We start from the raw sequence: 18,766 nt of genomic DNA on the forward strand, positions 1-18,766 counted from the left end.
AGCTCCCTGGAGTTCAGTGCTCACCTTCACCCAGCACTGTCCCTTAGCTGAGGACTCCAGATCCAATGCCTGCTTTGGCAAAGCTGTTTTACAGTCATTGTTTCAACAGAGTCCGAGCACCCACATCCAGGCCTTCAGCTCGCTGCTTGTGTGTCACCAGAAGTGGAATATGTGTTCACAATCACTCTGAAGAAGAATGAATGGTTGGCTACTCTACCTGTAGTTTTCCTAGATCTGTTGTCCACAATATATTCCACAACTCTCTTTCCTTCCCCCACTACTACAGAGTCCTGTATCAACTGAGTTCTGTTTTAATGAAGGCGCTACACCACAGTTGAGACGGCTCCACAGGGCGCTGGAGGGCATGCAGAGTGCAGGTGCAGCCCCAGTGGACACTGCTGTTCAAAAAGATTCTGATCTTGTGCACATGGGACACGTGCATGCCAGGAGTGGAATATATGTGAGCAACATATATCAAAGATCCACAGCTACAATAGAGTAAATGACCATTTTTTTTCACTTATAAATGATCTGGAAAAAGGGGTAAACGGTGAGGTAGTAAAATTTGCAGGTGATACAAAATTGCTCAAGGTATTTAAGTCCAAAGCTGACTGAAAAGAGTTACAAAGGGATCTCACAAAATCGGGTGACTGGGCAACAACATGGCAGATGAAATTCATTGTTGATAAATGCTAAGTAATGCACACTGGAAAACATAATCTCAACTACATATACAAAATGATGGGATCCAAATTAGCTTTTGCCACTCAAGAAAGAGATCTTGGAGTCATTGTGGATAGTTCTCTAAAAACATTCACTCAATGTACAGTGGCAGTCAAAAAGCTATCAGAATGTTAGGAACCATTAGGACAGAAAATATCATAATGCCACTGTATAAATCCAGGGTACTCCCACACCTTGAATGCTGCATGCAGTTCTGGTTACCCCATCTCAAAAAATATATATTAGAATTGGAAATGGTACAGAGAAGGTCAACAAAAATTAATAAGGGTATGGAACAGCTTCCATGTGAGGAGAAATTAAAAAGATTGGGACTTTTTAGCTTGGAAAAGAGATGACTAAAGGGGGAATATGATAGAGGGCTATAAATCATGAATGGAGTGGAGAAAGTGAATAAGGAAGTGTTATTTACTCCTTCACATAAGAATCAGGATCACCCCATGAAATTAATAAGCAGCAGGTTTAAAACAAACAAACTGGAGCATTTCTTCACACAAGCCACAATCAACCTGTGGAACTCATTGCCAGGGGATCTAGTGAAGGCCAAAAATATAATGGGGTTCAAAAAAGAATTAGATACGTTCATGGAGGATAGATCCATTAATTGTTATAGGTCCAAGATGGTCAGGGATGCAACCGCATGTTCTGGGTGTCCCTAAGCCTCTGACTGCCAGAAGCTGGGAGTGCACAATAGGGGATGGATCACTTGATGATTCACTGTTCTCTTCATTCCCTCTGAAATACCTGTCATTGGTCACTGTCAGAAGACAGGTTACTGGGCTAGATAGACCATTGATCTGACCGAGTACGGCCCTTCTTATAAGGAATAATTTGACTTCAATCGAAGGCTTCGTTGCTGTCTTCAAAGCAAAATGAACCTCTGCCTGGTAAGTCAAGGATCATACAGTAGTTAGTAATGCTTCACTGTGTACCATATACTATCCATACAGAAAAATGCATGCAGTGTGATTAAAAAAAATATTAATTCAATTAATGGATTGAGTACAAACTTGGGCTCATAACGAGCAAGAAGACTCCTGAGCATGTGTGAATATAGTTTCAGGACTGGGTCCTTAATACTCCATTGGAAACATTGCTGGTTATAGGAAACATTGCTATTTATATGCAGGGCAATGGGTGGATCCAGTATTTTGGAAAGGATCACTGAAGACAGACAGGTTGTTTATCTGGATGCTAGCATTAAGGGTATGTCCACAATTCTGGTTAGAAAAAATGGAGGGGATTTTAATATATCAGCCACGATTTTTTTCTACTGTCTAAAAGATGGGAGCAAATACTATTTACGGAAACTGGAAAAAAGATTGGTTTGCCATTGGTTTAAGTCCTAGGACTGCCCCTTCCCCAAAAACGTTAAATAAGTGGTGTTAATTTTCATTTTGAATTTCTGAATTTCCACACATTTGTCAGTTTGGATACCTCCTCAGGGCCCAAACAAATGTTGCTCACCATTGACGTGTAAAAAGTTACTTGTTTGTGGAATCGGGGCCCAATCCTGCATAAGAGGAGCCCTTCCCATTGATTCAGTTAGACTACTCACATGAGTAAGAGTTAGTAGAATTAACCATTAATTATTACTTAAATGCTGTTTGCTTGCTTGTTGTTGCCCAGTTTGAGATAACCTATTAAGGTACAAATTAAACAAGGAGTCCTTGCAGTTTTTCCAGGGCTATCAATTTGATAGGTTGCCTTCTGTGAAGAAAGAGACCCTACCAGGCAGAACTAAAAGACCTAAGTCTTTCTCTATAGAAGCAGAACATTTTCCACTGATGACATGTGCAGGAGAAATCTCATCCAAATTTAGACTGGCCTGGGACTGTAATTATAAATGGCTTATATTTTTCTTTTCTTTGAGGGCTGGCCAGACACTTTTATTTAGGAGTCTGAGTACCAATTTGTGGAGAAAAAGGGAGTTTGTTTTTCAAAATCTAGCAACTGTTACCTTGGGAGCAGGCCTATGACCAAGACAGCAATAAAAAAGTGTCTCTGACTTCCAGCCCCAGGCCTTATCCATCAGAGCTTGCTGTCTCCCCATTGAGTCATTAAGAGCCATCTTGTATATGAATCAGGAAGGCTCAAATGAGGGGCATTCTAGGAAATGTAGTTGTAAACCAAAAGTGAAAACTTGTGAGAAATAGGCTCGAAGATGTTATGAAAGGAATTTTTTGGAAATGGCTTCCTTGTCAGAAAGGTAGTTTTCAAGGACTTCCTGAGACTACGCCTGACTATTTAAGGGAGTAGTTACTGACTCTATCATTTGTCACTCCTCGAGTAAACTTTTATGCTTTAACTTTTATGCTAGCTGACTGCCAGAAGCTGGGAGTGGATGTCAGTGGATGGATTATTCAATGATTGCCTGTTCTGTTCATTCCCTCTGAAACACCTGGCTTTGGCCACTGTTGGAAGACAGGATACTGGGCTAGATGGACCATTGGTCTGACCCCGTGTGGCTGTTCTTATGTTATATTCTTCTGTACTGGGGGGGGGGGGGAATTAACTGCATATTTTACATCTGCAACTGCCTTGTGTGCCTTCATAAATCCCTGCTACCCTGTTTAATAGCTGTTTTTCAAGTGCAGAGTAGAGGAAGTGACATGTTAGGGTATGATACAAGGAAGGCAACAGGAAAGACCTGCAGTGTATGGTGCAGCCAGAGGAAAATTGTTGCATGAGAGACTCAGGTGGAGAAAAATGAATGCCAGTGATGCAGGAGATGGAGAGCAGGGGGGAGAAGGGTCTGAACATGAAAATAACTGCAGTACCTGAGTGCATGAGAAGACACGACTGCAGATCCTAGGTGCTACAATAATACAAATACAGAAGGACACAACAGTGAATAGGAAGATGAAACAGCAAAAATACAGTCTACAGTACTGGTTGGTACATTGTAATGGTGACCCAGATGCTGCTCTCTTGCAGGGATGACTATCCCTGCCTCTTCCTTAGCTAGAGAGAGTTCTGCTGCGCTCTAGTCATTTGTGGATGGAAGATATGGACATTCTCACCTTCCCTAGCTCTCTTTTTGCACTCTAGGGATACAATTGTTGGAGCAGATTATTTGTTCTGCTTTCACGGTTCTGGCTTCTGCTGTGGACTGCACAAACTCCTTTGAGCTCCCATTCAGTACGGAACAGTTCAGTTGTCCAGAAAAACTGGCACTCCCAACTTTCAATGTGTTGCAGGTATTTTCCACTGCATGCATCTGTTGAAGTGAGCTGTAGCTCATGAAAGCTTATGCTCAAATAAATTTGTTAGTCTCTAAGGTGCCACAAGTACTCCTTTTCTTTTTTAGGTATTTTTAAGTCACCAGACTCTGTAGTGTCTGTAGGAAGCATACTGCTGTCCCCTCAAGTCTTTCATGGGAGAAAAGGTCATCTCTCCCTTGTGGAAATCTTCAATAGGACCCAGATTTCAATGCTGGAGATTTTGACTCCTCCACTTAAAGATCAAGATCTGTAGCTGGTTTAGGAACCTTGCAAAGGTCACTGTTTGAAAGACTTCCACAGAATGAGGTGTGTTTTGAAGAGGGATTTGAAGGAGGAAAGGGGTTATTTAGTTTGCATGTGTCCAAGGGTATGTCTACACTATGAAATTAGGTAAATTTTATAGAAGTCGATTTTTAGAAATCGATTTTATACAGTCGATTGTGTATGTCCCCACTAAGCGCATTAAGTCGGCAGAGTGTGTCCTCAATACCATGGCTAGCATCGACTTACAGAGCAGTGCACTGTGGGTAGCTATCCCACAGTTCCTGCAGTCTCCGCTGCCCATTGGAATTCTGGGTTAAGCTCCCAATGCCTGATGGGGCAAAAACATTGTTGAGGGTGGTTTTGGGTACATGTCATCAGTCACCCCTCCCTCCCTCTGTGAAAGCAACGGCAGACAATCATTTCACGCCTTTTTTCCTGGGTTACCTGTGCAGATGCCATACTGCGGCAAGCATGGAACCCACTCAGCTCACCGCTGCTGTTGTGAGCATTGTAAACACCTCATGCATTATCCTGGAGTATGTGCAGAACCAGGCTAAGGGACGCCAGCACGAGGGCAATTGTGATGAGGACATGGACACAGTCATTCCTGAAAGCATGGGCTGTGGCAATTGGGACATCATGGCGGCAGTGGAGCTGGTTGATACAGTGGAACGCCGATTCTGGGCCTGGCAAACAAGCACAGACTGGTGGGACCGCATAGTGTTGCAGGTATGGGATGATTCACAGTGGCTGCGAAACTTTTTCGCATGAGTAAGGCCACTTTCCTGGAACTTCGCGAGTTGCTTTCCCCCCTCCCTGAAGCTCAGGAATACCAAGAGATGAGAGCTCCCCTGACAGTTGAGAAGTGAGTGGCGATAGCCCTGTGGAAGCTTGCAATGCCTGACTGCTACCAGTCAGTTGGGAATCAATTTGGAGTGGGCAAGTCTACTGTGGGGACTGCTGTGATCCAAGTAATCAATGCAATCACTGATGTTCTGCTATCAAGGATAGTGACTCTGGGAAATGTGCAGGTCATCCTGGATGGCTTTGCTGCAGTGGGGTTCCCTAACTGTGGTGCGGTGGTAGACAGAACACATATCCCTATCTTGGGACTGGACCACCTTGTCAACCAGTACGTAAACCGCAAGGGATACTTCTCAATGGTGCTGCAAGCACTGGTGGATCACAAGGGACATTTCACCGACATGAACGTGGGATGGCCGGGAAAGGTGCATGACGCTTGCATCTTTAGGAACTCTGGGCTGTTTGAGCAGTAGCAAGAAGGGACTTACTTCCCAGACCAGAAAATTACTGTTGGGGATGTTGAAATGCCAATAGTTATGCTTGGGGACCCAGCCTACCTCTTGCTCCCATGGCTCATGAAGCTGTACACAGGCAGCTTGGACAGTAGTAAGGAGCAGTTCAGCTATAGGCTGAGCAAGTGCAGAATGGTGGTAGAATTTGCCTTTGGATGTTTAAAAGCTTGCTGGTGCTGTTTGCTGACTAGGCTAGACCTCAGCGCAACTAACATTCCCATTGTTATTGCTGCTTGCTCCATAATATCTGTGAGAGTGAGCAGGAGATGTTTATGGTAGGGTGGGAGGTTGAGGCAAATCACCTGGCAGCCAATTTTGAGCAGCTAGACACCAGGATATTAGAAGAGCACAGCTAGGTGTGCTGCGCATCAGAGAGGCTTTGAAAACCAGTTTCATGACTGGCCAGGCTACGGTGTGACAGTTGTATGTGTTTCTCCTTGCTGCAAACCCACCCCCTTTGTTGATTTTAATTCTCTGTAAGCCAACCACCCTCCCGCCCTCAATCACAGATGGCAAAGGAAATAAAGTGTTGTTTTGAAACCATACATTCTTTCTTTATTAATGAAAAAAAAAGTGAGATAACTGATAAGGTATCCTGGGTGGGTTGGGGTGAGGGAGGAGGGAAGGACAAGGCCACATTGCTTATTGTAGCCACACTACAAATCAAAACTGTTTGAATGACAGCCTTCTGTTGCTTGGGCCATCCTCTGGAGTGGAGTGGCTGGGTGCCCAGAGCCTCCTGCCCCAGCGTTCTTGGGTGTCTGGGTGAGGAGGATATGGATCTTGGGGAGGAGGGCAGGTGGTTATACAATGGATGCAGTGGGGGTCTGTGCTCTTGTGGCTTTCCTGCAGCTCCAACAGATGCTTCATCATGTCCATTTGCTCCCCCATTAGCCTCAGCATCGCCTCCTGCCTCTGCTCTTCGCGCTCACTTAATACTTTCCTGGCCTCTGCCACTGAATGCCTCTATGCATTAAGCTGTGCTCTATCAGTGCAGGAGGACTGCATGAAATGCAGTCGTAAAAAATGTCATCACGAGTGCGTTTTTTTTTTTCGCCTTCTAATCTGCGATAACCTCAGGGATGGAGATGATGGGGGAGCATAGAGACATTTGCACCTGGGGGGAGATAAAAAGGGAGAGTAAAATTTAAGATGATACATTTCTGAGAACAAAAGGGAGACTCTTTCACAGTGAATCAAGCAATTCACAGCAGACAGCACATGTGCTTGAGGTACAAGGTCGCATTTTGCCTTTTATATTGAGCACCTGCCAGTATGGTGACACATCACAAATGGCTGGGCAACAGAATTCAGTTTCCAGGCAGCCATGGTAAGCCTTTTGGTATGCAGGATTGGCTTCTTATGCCTTCATAACATGTGGGAATGGTTTCAAACTGCATTGCCATCCTTTCCCGTAGCAAGCAATGCCGGTTGGGTTTCATATTTAAAGGAGGGGCTGCAGTTTTCTGGTGGAGGTGCAGCACCCACCTCCTCCCACCCCACCATGTGGCTATTCTCTGGGATGGTCCCTTCACCCCTCCCCCCCCGCCGCGTGGCTATTCTCCAGGATGATCCCGATGAAGTGAGCTGTAGCTCACGAAAGTTTATGCTCAAATAAATTTGTTAGTCTCTAAGGTGCCACAAGTACTCCTTTTCCTTTTAGCCAAGGGCAAACAACTCTGCATGAATGGGGTCCTTTTACTGTTCTCTTACAAAAATTCCCCTATTTCAACCAGGTGACCATGAATGATATCACTCTCCTGAGGCTAACACAGAAAGATAAAGACTGAATGTTGCTTGAATGCAATCAAAACCCAGGACCATTCCCTGCCATGCTTTGTGCTGCAATGATTCCAGACTACTTGCAACTGGCTCAGCGTGGCAAAGTGTCCTACCATGGAGGATGAAATAAGGCAGCCCTCCCCAGAAACCTTCTGCAAAGGCTTTGAGCCATATATTTGAGCCATGAGTTTGGTTTATTTAATCTAGATGTTTGTATTTTAAATAATGTAGAAGAAGTTATATTAAATAGATATCAAAGAAAATGTATGAGTCGTCGTATGACCAGCAAGAGTAAATTTATTTCCCTAGTTAAGTATCCTCACGCCTTCTTGTCAACTGTCTAAATGGGCCATCTTGATTATCACGACAAAAGTTTTTTTCTCCTGCTGGTAACAGCTCATCTTAACTAATTAGCCTTTCACAGTTTGTATGGCAACTTCCAACTTATCTGTATGTATATATAGATCTTCTTACTGTATGTTCCATTCTATGCATCCGATGAAGTGGGCTGTAGCCCACGAAAGCTTATGCTCTCATACATTTGTTCGACTCTAAGGTGCCACAAGTCCTCCTGTTCTTTTTGCGGATACAGACTGACACAGCTGCTACTCTGAAACCTGTATCAAGATATGTTGCACAAGGGAATCTCTGCCTTGAGTGTCAATATGGATTAAGAAAAGGAGGACTTGTGGCACCTTAGAGACTAACCAATTTATTTGAGCATGAGCTTTCGTGAGCTACAGCTCACTTCATCGGATGCATAGAATGGAACATATAGTAAGAAGATTTATATATACATCTCTATATATATATACATATATACATCTGTAGCTCACGAAAGCTTATGCTCAAATAAATGGGTTAGTCTCTAAGGCGCCACAAGTCCTCCTTTTCTTTTTGCGAATACAGACTAACACGGCTGTTACTCTGAAACCTGTCAATATGGATTAAGAGTCTGAATGGATGTTTCCCATTAAAGTTTTACTAATGTATTGAGGGGACATCCAGAGACTCTTAAAAAGCTGTACAAACATAAATGTGTGTGTTTCCATTACTAAGGATAAACTTTTATTTTGTTAGTTAATGTTTGTTAGTGTTTGTAGCTATATATTTTGTAAATTGCAGTCTAGAGATTGACTGCATTTCTGTCCTGTGTGAGTGAGCCGTATGTGTGTATTGAGCTGTGATTTTTGCACATGCTTGACAAATACTGCACAAAGTTAAGTATGTACACAAGTCTTTGCAGGATTCGGTCTTTATAGACTAAAACGACAGCACCTTTCATCCAAAAGTCTCTCAAAGCACTTTACAGATTTTCCACAGTATCTAGTCACAAACAGATTGAATAGTCAGGAAATACAAAATAGAATCCCAAATACCTTAAACACCTGCCATCAAATGAACTGTCACTGTATCTCCCTGTTTGACTCTTCTGGGTCTGATTCTCCTCTCTTCTCCATCAATTTTACACCAATACACTTCTATTGACTTTGTTGCAGTTACTCCTCATTTAGCCAGTGTGAGAGGAGAATGAAGCCATGTCTATTGATTTCCAATTAGAATGACATATTTTGGTGTGAAGAAGGGCCAAATTCTGACCGATTACAGTGCTGTCAATTTGGAGTAACTATCGCCTGCACTGGAGTTACGCCAGATTTACACGAATGGTGCCTGAGATCAGAATCTGCCCTAGAGACTGTAAAGTGCTTTGGGGAAATCTGTCTGGATGGGATGCCTGTTGCTATAGAAACTATTATTGCCTGTGTGACATTTCCTGGGGTTTTGTTGTTTTTTTTTTTCCTTCTTCTTTGTTTTGTGGCAGCCTTCACACGCTGTGCAAGCCATTGGGCGATTCATGGAGTTTCTTGTCCTTTCTCTCCTGCTGCAGTTTATTAACCCTCCCCCTCCCCCTTGACTCGGAACACCGCGAGGTGGTGTGAATTACAGCGGGACGGAGCAACCAGGCAGGTAACTCAGTGCGGTTAGATGAGATGTGTCCGTAGGCGTGTCCTGGCCTCTGACGCCCGGAGTGGTACCAGGAATGAACGCGGCCCATCATGCCGGAGTGGCGCGGATTTAGTCATTCAAGGAAAGAGCCCCCTAACACGCCTGGCTGGAGCGCTTTGGACCCGCTGGGAGCGGGGGGTGGGGGGAGGTCTGCTGTAAACTTTGCGAAAACCGCCCATTGCGGGGGCAGGAAAAGCCCGCCGGGGCGGGGACGCCCTTGCCGCTGCCCAGTGCCCGCTGTCTCTTTAAGAGGCGAGCGGCAGCTACGCCGCAGCATGTGAGCGAAGGCAAGCGCTGCCTCCCGTCCGTGAGCATCCCTCCCCGCGGCCCCAGCCCCAGCGCCCCGCCGGCCGCGCAGGAGCATCCCGGCGAGGCAGCAGCATGGCCGCGGAAGCAGGTGATGGAGGCAGAGCTCCCGTTCCCCCGGCCGGCACGGGAAATGGACGGTGCTTTGCAGGGGGTTCGGCTGCGGAGCGGATGGCGGGGGGTGGACAGCTCCTGCAGGTCGCCCCGCTGTGAGCTGGGGTCTGTCTGTGCGCCCGGAATAGGTGCAGGAAACTGCCCATCCCTCCCGGCCGGGGCTGAGGGTTGGGAGGGGCAGGGCCTGGGGGGCTGGCTCTGGGGGGTTACCCTTGCCTCTGTGTTCCCTGCTGCTAGGTTGCTGAGCTAGCCGGCTGCCTGCTGCAGTGGTTCTGCACCCCCCGGGAGGAATTGCCGAGAAGATCCGGCGGGCCCCGCTGAGCAAACTCAGGTGAGCGCGCAAGGCACCGGAGATGCGCACAAAAAGCGCTGCATCACCTTGGGGGAGGCGGGCAGAGTGTCGGCTGGAGGGGAGGAAAGCCAGGGGCTGGGGAAATGCCCCGGAGACTGGAGTGGAGGTACGGGGCGAGGCTGCATTGGCTCTAGCCTCCCCATAAGTGGAACTTAATGATGATGCATGTGACCGGCACAAAACCCTCTGCAAACGCAACGCAGCTCTGGAGCTCAGCAGGCTGGCGCGGAGGCTGGCAGGCTGCTTGTTGTTCTGGATCGCACCCTGGGGCGAAGGAGAGGATATGCCACTTTGGGTCAGGCACACACCCAATCTGCGTCTTCCAGGGGCCATTCCAGATGCCTCTCCGGCAGCACCGCCCCCGGGGCCTTGTTGTGCAGCCGTGGGGTTGTTATTTCATGATTTATGCCGCATCTCAAAGGGGCCGCTCGCAGCACAGGGGGTGATTGAGGCGTGTGCTCCTTGCTTATCTCTTCCCCCTCAAGGTCAGGGAAGGCAGATTCTCCCGTAAGAATCCCCTGCTGTGCATGTCTCATCCCTGTAAAATAGCACTCTGCCCCTGTCTCTAGGTCAGGCATATCTGAAGTAATGACCTTGCTCCTGCAGGTTAAACCATTTTTTCCAACCTTTTTTAGGTCTCTTTGATCTTTAAGCATCTGCCTCTTGTCCTCAAAAGAAAGCAAGGGCTCTGCCCATGCTTTAGAGGCCAGCATAAGGTCTCCACCACCACAGAAACCCCACTTCAGCCCCAAAGGCCTCCCTATAAAGCTCAAATGGGACCAGTGGGCCATAGACCTTGGGCTGGCCCTTTGTGAACAGTGTCTCCTGGCTCAGGGTGGATTGAGGTTAGAGGGGAGCTGGTTATACCAACATTTCGCTTCTTTCTTCCACATTGAGAAGTGAATTTCTCTTCACGCCTCATTCTCCCTCGCCCTATGGAATTGTCTCTTCGACCCCTGGGTGCTCCCCCAAGCAGGCCAACTCGCTTTGCCTTCTGTAATCAGCTGTGCTCTGCAGGGTTGCTGCTTCTCTGACTCACTGGTCTATCTGGGCCTCACCTAGGAACATGGGGCCTAGATCCCAGGGATCCTGCCTTTAATCTGCTCCTGCTCTTATCCCCGCTGGTCCCTAAGTATCTGCCACAGAATTCCACTCCCTCCCCCCCCCGCCTCTGCCCGTGAATAGGTGACTCTGCGTCAAACAGGGCTTCTTGAAGAGACTGTGTTTTTAACAATGCCACATACTGTGTGAATTGGCCCAGGTGCTGGAACTAAGGGGGCTGCCGCACACCCGGCTTGAAGGGGTTTCCATTATATGCAGGGTTTACAGTTCGGTTCAGTGGCTCTCAGCACCCCCACTATAAACATTGCTCCAGCCCCCCTGCAGATTGGATCAGGCACAATGTAAAGTTGACAGCAAGTGAACCCCCGTGGAACTGGGAAAAGCTGATGAACTGAACCCTTCTGCACAACAGGGACTGTGTCAATTGTGGCCAGCTTTAGAATCTTGCCATATGTTTCTCAAGCTATTCTTGAAGACACATGGGGAAGCTTTCCCATTGTACACGAAGGGAAAGGGTTACCCTCTGATGATCCCTTCCTCCTGGGAATACCAGCGTCCTTTGTCCGCCTTAATATCAGTTTGAAAAACTGATTGGCTACTTAACACAAAAATGTATTCTTGTCTAACAGGTTTCTCTTTTCAATAGGATCTTTGGTGCAAACTCAGCATTTAGCGGTGAGCCAAAAAAAGAAAAGGTTTCCAGTTACATGTGTAATAGCAGCTCTCAGAGAAATCCCTTTCTGTTGCTGCAGTGGCTCCTTAAAGCACAAATCTTGAATGTGCATGTTAGTCTAAAGTACCAGGTTTTCCCTAGCCACTTCTAGATGTCCCCTGGAAACCACCAAAAACCTCAGAGCCCACAGGATCAAATGATCCTAGAGTGGGGCAGATGCTTCATCTGAAGGAGCAGGAAGCAAGGCAAACCTTAGATTTGCCCCATTATAAAATTGTTATACTTTGCCTAGGAAATTTCCTTCAGATTCTGTGTCTTTAAAAACCATCATCCCATCTCTAAGATAAGAAGCTTTTAAAAATGTAAAAGGATAAGCACTGTGTTTGCTGGGGGGAGCCAAAGGCTCCAACAGCCTCCCTGGGCCTCACTGTCAGAGATGCTGGGAACACAGGATAAGTCTACATTGCAGGGGAGGGCGAGCCTGCCAGCCTGGGTATGCAGACTCACGCTCGCTGGGCTGGAGCTACGGTTGTGGCTCTGGCAGAGACTCGGGCTAGCCACCCGAGCTCAGACGCAGGGGGTTGAGTGGGCTTGAGAGCCTGAGCTGCAGCCGAGCTATAACATTAGCATGCTAGCTTGAGCCCAGTTAGCACGAGTCTAACGAGGCTCACTCCCAGCTGCAGTGTAAACTTACTCACAGAGCCCTCGCTGGCTTTCCATGGCCTTACAAGTGCTTAGCACATCTGAAAATCAGTCCACGACTGCCATTGTGCATGTACAGTCATGCATAAGTAAAGCACAAACATTCCACAGCGAGGGTAAGTAACCACTGGAACAATCTAACACGGGTGGTGGGGGATTCTCCATAAATCAAGATCAGATATTTTTCTGAAGGATCTGCTCCAGTTCAGGGGTGTGCACAAGTGGGGGCAAGCAGGGCCTTGGACCCCACAATAATCAGTGTGGGGCGGGAACACAAAACTCTTCTGGCCCCAGGGCTGGAGCAGGGGACAGCGAGTTCCTCTGGCCCCAGGGCCTCAGCGGGGGCACAGAATGTGACCCTCCAAAAGCAGTGAAATTTAAATTCTTGCGTATGCCCCTGCTCTAGTTCAAACCGGAATTTATTTCAGGGAAGTCCTGTGGCCTGTGCTATACAGGAGGTCAGACTAGGTGAGCACAGTGCTCCCTTCTGGCTTTATAATCTATTAATCAAATCTATTGAAGATGCCCGTAATTCCCACAAACCAGCTAGCTGTCAAAATTGTTACTTTGTATCTGCAAATGATGTGGGCTCAAATGTAAAGGCTGAGATGAAGCTCTTTTGAAAATTTGGCCCAGAATATCTTTGCTTGTATACTCCCTACTCTGTAGCATTGGTAAATAAGCATTTCCACTCCCAGAATGGGGTGTTTTCCTGCTGACCTTTGTAGGTAAGGCTAGAGCACGGCAGTCAAGGAAGTAAACAGAATGGAGCCATGATGGCTTGTGTGCTTGGGTTGAAACACAGAAATAAATCGATGTTGGCCCAGTGGAAAACTGCAAAGCTCTGCAGGGAAACAAATTTTGGGTGGAAACGTGAATCTGCTTTTGACAGTGTTTGCACACCTGTCTGTGCATTACCCAAGCCTATTCCTTGCCAATGAAGCAAAGCAGGTCTGGTTGCAAGGTCCCCGGATGCACTTCAAATCCATCACTTCACCCCGTGTAGCAGTTTGGGGACGGGGTGGATAATGAAGGGGAAAGGATTCTGGGTAATCAGGGCCAATCTTCCGTATTCTGCATGAGATGATTCAAATCCACATATGTTTAAATACGATCAATAAAGCTTTGGATTTCAAAGCTGTAACAAAGCTAGTATTGTCCCCAAGACCCGGGGTTCAAATGGTGAAGCATTTAACAAAGGCAGGAATTTCTCTTTCTTTCCCTCCATTACATATTTATTATTAAGTAACAAATCTGAGACAAACACTGCCCCACTGGATTGTAACAGTAAGATCACAATTTAAGTCCATCCGTATTATGGGGCAGTTGGCTGCTCCATTGCAAACAGGTGGGATTCAGACTGTTGGTGTCCTACAGCCACAAAAATTACAAGGTTCTTCCTACAGTCACCTCCATACTTGGGCACCAGAGAGACCAATGGCTTCAAAACACCCCCCAGGTGTTTTTGCTGCAATTTGCTGATCAGTACTTAGTGCTTGGAGTTACCCTTTGGCAGGAGGAGTGGAATGTAGCACGTGCAAGTTCATTCGGTACAGAGGCCATCAGGTCTCCAGACTGAGCAGCTGCTCCCATGCCACTGACAACAGATCCTTGGAATCCATGTGGTTCCAGTTTATGGGGGGGGGGCTGGATCCCATTGCTCAAAAGAGCCTGTCTCAATCTGCCACTATGTTCAATGTGACCCTAATATAAACACCTTGTATTCTTTGCCCTCCTTCCTCCCACCCCTGGGAAAAAAATAACTGATTGAAATATTTATAATGATCTTTCTGAACTTAGAACATCTTCCCACATATCAGGTTTATGTTTCGTTTGTGTTTTTTTTTTTAACACGAAACAAAAAAAGGCCTAATATAGAATAGTGTAGTGAGGCCTCTTTAAAGTGCACCTCAGCATTTTGTTAGCCATTTCAAAACTAAGGTTCGGATCTGCCTTCACTGTGTGCCTGTATTTTTAACCCTTTGGAGTTGCTGAATGCTGGGTAAATCCCATTAGCTACTTTGCGGGATGTGGAAGTGACACTGGTACTTGTGAGATCTCCCAATAGTATAGTGAAAAGCAGGGTATAGGAGCTTAAATGTAAATCCTCCATTTCGTGGTAAGTGCTGCTGTTTATTAAATATGTTTATATCAGAAATGCGTTCTTGATGCTACTGGAGTGATGTGTGACAAGAAAACCAAGGCAATTCTGAGTTCAGATAGTCTTTCTGTTCTTCCTTCAGCCCCATTGTGTCGTGGCTTTGCAGTCGCTTTGGGTTTTTATCAGAGTCAGGGCTGTGTGGCTGCACTGGAGTGCCAAGACAGCCTTTCCACAGGATTTCCTGGGGTTTGTCAGTGACCTTTAGGGCCTGTTGTTGTTGTTTTTCCAGAAATGGCCTCCACTTTTGTGGTTGCAGATGAAAGCATTTAGACATTTACCTGATTGTACCCGCAAATCAGATGGTTAGCTGTCTAAATTTGGACATATGTGCCCAGAGTTATTTGCGGACACAGAATTATGCCCACAGGATTGGAGGCTGGGTTGAGGCTCACACCGAAGTGTGAAGTATGTCATATTTTGTTTGCTTTCTAAAAGCAGGGCCCTGGTTCTGAATCAGGATCCTCGCACAGACCCATGCACCCATGCAGAGTGTATCCAACTTTAGTGGGATGCCACAGGTGCAGGGATTCATGTTAGCATATCCTGAGGCAGGATTGGGGATGTGCAGAAGAAGTATATGGGGAAAGAGGGTGCAAATTAACTTTTGGGACAGAAGCCGAACTTACCATCCAGTTCCTGGCATTTTTGTTTTTATTTTTTATTTATTCATTGCCCGTCAGTTAAAATCTTGCTCCAAAATGGCTATAATTCCCATTAAATTAAGAGTAAAGGCTGCAAAGGGCAGATATTAGATTAGTACAAATAAACTCTTTACCTTTGAGAGGAATGTGCTTTCCTGGGCTAGAGCCTAGTAGATTAGCCCGATTATAACTGAACTGGCCCCCTCTCTACTGACAGATCAAACTCTGTTTAGAATCTAAATTCAGACACAGCCAAGTTTAAACCCTGCTTAAAGATAGTTCTCAAACTCTGTTTAAAGCCCTGTGTGAGTGGGAGCATAGCAGAGTCTGCAACCTCTCAGGGGGAAAAGATTGTCCCCATCAGTCAGGAGAACCCTGAGAACACTGTTAGCAACAGCCATTTTGAAACAGAGTTGTAGCTTGCTGAGCTCTGCTCCCAGGGCGATCTCAGTTGGGATGTATGTAAACTGCTATTTAGAACTTTGTTCTGAATCCTCCAAAAGGCGGGATAAAGCCTCAACATAGCCCCCAAACATGAGGTGAGGCCATTCTGTTAGAAACTGGAAAAGGTCAGCATTAGATCAGATTATGTAAAATATAACAAAAGGAGCAATGAAAGGGAAAACAATCCTAAATCCGACAAAATAGCAGCACTGCGTGAGGAACAGAAGGTGGCCATGCAATTTCAGTATCAGAGTTAATGTTCTGAAACAAGTCTCCTCTGTGTGGCCTCTGCACATTCCCACTCTTGGAACAATCTGATGGATCCTGCTCCAATTACCCAGTGAAGTTCCTGGTCCGTCTGCTGTCTCAGTTGGAAGGAACTGAGGGAGTCGGAGTGCCATGCCACCCTTTCGCCGCCTCACCCTCTGAACCTTCAGAGTCACCCGGGGACACGAGCGCTTCAACAGGCACCGCTGCTAGGCCGTTCCACTGGTCCAGTCTCACTGGTGCCACATCCCAGGAGTGTGAACGTGCCAGGGTCCTATCAAAGAATTCTGGTTCATTTTCATATCGTCTTGGGAACTATCCAACCTTTACTTTCTCTGGTCACTTTTCTATACGGTAACCAGGCCCTGTCCTCTCCAAAGGGGCCGCCCAGCTCCTGGCAGAGCCAAGAGGTACAAGATGGTCTCTCGGCATTATTGGTAGATCGTCAGCTGGCACAAAAGAGCATAGCTCTGTTGCCGTTGTGGAATATATGCCAGTTGACCCCAGCTGAGGATCTGGTCTATATCTCTGCAGAGAAGAGACCCCAAACTGAAGGGTTTAATTCATTTACTGGGTAGACCCTGTTCTTCCCTTTCAGTAAGCTTCAGATTCCCCTCTCACACAGCTTGGCTCCTTTTTAGGTGGCAGCTTTCTGCCTGCCTGAGCTTCGATGGTGCTGAGGGCCTCAACTTCCTTTGGAGTCGGTGGGAGGTGAGGGCATCCAGCACCTAGCAGGATCGTGTGCCCGTAAGCGTGATGGTGGAGTGTAAGGCCTCAACTAGGCTGCAGCGTTAGACTTCCACTGGCCTTGTTCTGGAGCCAGCACAGTACCTCGGCAGCATCCACTGATTCGCTCAGAATTTCAGTGTGGGAGACACCTGAAAATGTGTGTCTGCTTGGCACAGAAAGGGTGGCTGAGCTGGCGTCCCTCCCTGGGTGGATGGCAAACTTATTCCAATATACATTTTAATGCGGTGCAATACACTGTGTTCCACTGTAATATAAACACTCAAATCTTTATCTCGGCCAGGCAGTAATATACGATCGTATATGATGGTCTTAGCGCTTTGACTCCAGTGAGGACTGCCTTTTGAATCCGTCTACTTGCATATATATTTTGTCCCTATAAAATGCCAGAAATAGCCGTAGCTGTGGTATGCCTGCAAAGCACCAGACTGTGATTGCTGGAATCACAAGATAGAGCAAAAGGCTCCTGACTGATCACTTCAAGTGCCGTTTTTTCTTCGCTTCCAATCCTTAATGGGACTGGCCATCCCGAGCTGTTTAAAGCTCCATTGATTGAAGTGGAACAGAGTCATCCACTGAAATGGCGATTCTGCATTCAACGGCAGTCCCGGGTGTCCAGCACCTGGCAGGATTAGGCCCCTGGAGAAGGTAGCAAGGATCTGTGTGAGCCAGATATCTTCAGTGGGAGTGAGGAGGGAGGTACTTGAGGCATTTCAAGGGGAAGGAACAGATGAGCGGTTTGAAGGTAAAAGTATCAGCGGGTGAGCACAGGAACATAGGCAGCTCAAAGAAGTGAGTCCAGTACCCAGACTCTGACAGTGGCCACCAGCACTGGATTCATCAGCAGAAAGTGCAGGAAACCCTGGAGAAATTTGCCTTAGGAATAAACTTGCCCAAACTCCCATCAGTCCGAGGCTGGCTTATGCCCCGGACCCTGCGGGTTAATTCCCATTTCTAAACTCTTGTTCCTGTTTAACCTTCATCATGTAAGTCTGGAGGTTCCATTATCTATAGAAATGCCTGGGTCTTTTTTTTTGGCTCTTGCTAAGTTCTGAGGCAATGAGTTCCACAAGCTGATTGTGTTGCATAGAACAGGCATTTCCTTTAATTAATGTTAAATGTGCTCCTTTTCAATTGTATTGAATATTCCCCACTCCTCCTCTTATTGTGTTATGAATAGAAGTGCTGATCTACCTTCTCTAGGCCATTCATTATTGTGCCTTCAATTCCAGCACATTGGAACCAAGGACCCTTTCCACATCATTCAAAGCCCTAGTAAAAACCAATAACATAAAAATAAAGAACCAACTAATTAAACTATGAAGAATTTGGCACTGGGGAGTGATCTGTTCTGACTTATGTCCCTTCTTGTTCATTAGGAAAATGGTTCTAGGGTGAGATCCTTACCCACTCTGGCTCCTTGATGCTCCATAGAAAGGCCCTAAAGCCTCATATGTGGGTGAGGGTGGAAGGCTGCCATCCAACTAACCCCTTGCAAGCCCTGGTGTCGGAGGTGTGCTGCGGGCAGGGCTGCAGCATGCAGCACTGCAGAGTTTCTGAGCATAGCTGCAGTCCATAGCAGAGCTCTGGGAGGCTGCCACAACTAAGGCCCCAGGACTGTCTACGTTACACCGGGGTCCTGTCCAGCCCCCCAGGCAGTCCCGGTTTAAAAGTATATAACGATGTCTTAAAGCCATCTTAGCCTTCCCTCCCCCTTTGCTGCCATTTCTGTGCTGTACCTCTTAGAAGCACAGCAGAGAATTTCAGCCCGGATCTTTTCCATCTCTGTTCGTATGCACATTCTTCCATGTCATTCTCGTTGCCCATTTCAGAGCCTTCTATATTTCTGTTAGATCCTCTTTGAGATGTGGTGTAGGGAGCAAAGTATTTGAGGTCAGGCAAAGCATTGATTTATAAAATGGCATAATATTGCTCTCCATCTCATCCCCTTTTCCTTCTAACA

At 46.6% G+C, this 18,766-nt stretch overlaps 1 protein-coding gene across 1 annotated transcript in view; it reads left to right on the forward strand.

Annotated features, from left to right (window-relative positions):
• Positions 1 to 9,619: 9,619 nt before the first annotated feature.
• The window catches only part of SNPH (syntaphilin), a 33,013-nt gene continuing 23,866 nt past the window's right edge, over positions 9,620 to 18,766 (forward strand). Inside the window, exons 1-2 of the mRNA XM_073309178.2 lie at positions 9,620 to 9,731; positions 9,992 to 10,085. The gene's annotated coding sequence lies outside the window, so the exon portion shown is untranslated. The remainder of the gene's footprint in view (positions 9,732 to 9,991; positions 10,086 to 18,766) is intronic.

The sequence above is a fragment of the Lepidochelys kempii genome, chromosome 13 (genome assembly GCF_965140285.1).
Source record: "Lepidochelys kempii isolate rLepKem1 chromosome 13, rLepKem1.hap1, whole genome shotgun sequence".
NCBI classification, from domain to species: Eukaryota; Metazoa; Chordata; order Testudines; family Cheloniidae; genus Lepidochelys; species Lepidochelys kempii.